This window comes from Glossina fuscipes, unplaced genomic scaffold (assembly GCF_014805625.2).
Source record: "Glossina fuscipes isolate IAEA_lab_2018 unplaced genomic scaffold, Yale_Gfus_2 53206, whole genome shotgun sequence".
Classification (NCBI taxonomy): Eukaryota; Metazoa; Arthropoda; class Insecta; order Diptera; family Glossinidae; genus Glossina; species Glossina fuscipes.
Window position 1 is genome coordinate 558 of NW_023999892.1, and position 1,681 is coordinate 2,238.

Below are 1,681 nucleotides of genomic sequence, written 5' to 3' on the forward strand. Positions count from 1 at the left end.
TGTATAAAACTATTCAGGAGACGTACAAGGGGAGATGAATTTATATTACATAAGCTTAGCCTGCTTCGAGTCCATTAGATTGTTATTCGCTATGAATTCAAACATAAAATTGTACATTTCAGGGGATGAAAAACTTGGCTTCTCCATAGAGCCGCTTAAAGCTCGTAATTTAATAATATATTATATGGCATTCATCTCCTTATATGAAAAACAAGTAGAACATCATATTCGGCTATGGTCGGACCTCTTATGCTCAACAATTTTATCTTAAAATAAATGAAAAATGAAGAAAGATAAGATAAGATAAGATCCCTTCCTACACAGGGCTCCCCTTTTCTGCATAATATGCTCGGATCGATCAGCATCCTGCTCTATCTCATACAATCTGATAGTTGAAACATTTTTCTGCGTTTAATAGTGCTTCGAATTGATGGAGTTCTCCACCAACTGAGTTTTCGCAGCCAAAATATCGACGCCGTTCAGTTTTGATTTATCTTTTAGGCAACGTAACAGTTTATCTTGATTTCTGGGATTGTAAATAGTTTCGCTGGTTAAAATAACATCATAAATATAGGAGCCTTTGCAGGACTCTGTCGATTCGCTCCAATTACCTGAATAAAATTTCACATTGTCGAAGACTTGCTCTAACGGTATTTGCTCGGTGATGTTGATCAATAGATTAGGTATAGTAATAACCTGCAAAACATCTTTATTGCACAAATGAGTAGAAAAAAATATTCAAATTAATAGTCTTTTAATATCAATATGTAACCTTACACATACACAATCTTGAAAATCGACACGAACCCCTTGTTTGTAGGCGTAAATGTCCAGTAAACTAGCACCGCAGCCCAAGTCAAGTACTCTTTTGGGCGTCCACCAATCTTGAGAGTACATTTCAGCCATAAAATTTAAAATGTCATCAGTATACTCCCAGATCTTTGCACCACCCTCATAAACGCCTGGCACTAAATCAGAATGTTGGTCGTGGGCTTTCTTAATATCTGACTTAGAGGCATTCCTTATGTCCCCTAATAAAAAACCGCCGCTTAAATGTGATATACAAACATTCTTCAATAATTTAGTATGACGTTGCAGACGATAGACGTCGACATTGTCCAGAATAGATTGCGAAGGTAAAATTTCTGTGGCTTCGTGGCAATTAAGTGAGGAAGTTTCCTCTTGGTACAAGCTGCAGGAAATGTGGATTTATTGAAATTTTTCAACCAAACAACGCTATTATTACTAACTTCGAGAATCTTTTTGATAGAAAGTGTCATTAAAATTATCATCTTTATCACACTCGTCAACCCGAACATCAAACTTGAACATGTTTGTTTTTAATAATTGGGGACAAGAAAAAAAAAAGCTACGCAAGAATATGAATGAAAATGAAAAAAGCTGAAACATTAGCGGAAAAGATTTCCAGAAAGGAATACGTACAGCACACACACTTTTGCACTGATTTGGTTGCGCTCCGGTTTTTATCAATTTATAAACAACCATTTGGTTGCGTCCTAAACTTGTTTAAAACATTTAAGGCTTTATTTGCTTTAGGAATGAGAACAAATGGTTAATTGCATAGATTAAGACGGCCAAGCTTCCCGCAGAAAGTGCTCTAACCATGTCGTACTTGATTCCGTCGCAACGGGCAGCAGCATTCTCTTACTGAGTTGTATAC

At 36.3% G+C, this 1,681-nt stretch overlaps 1 pseudogene; it reads right to left on the bottom strand.

Annotated features, from left to right (window-relative positions):
* Positions 1 to 382: 382 nt before the first annotated feature.
* On the bottom strand, positions 383 to 1,332 carry LOC119643079 (annotated as a pseudogene).
* Between the last annotated feature and the right edge of the window lie 349 nt (positions 1,333 to 1,681).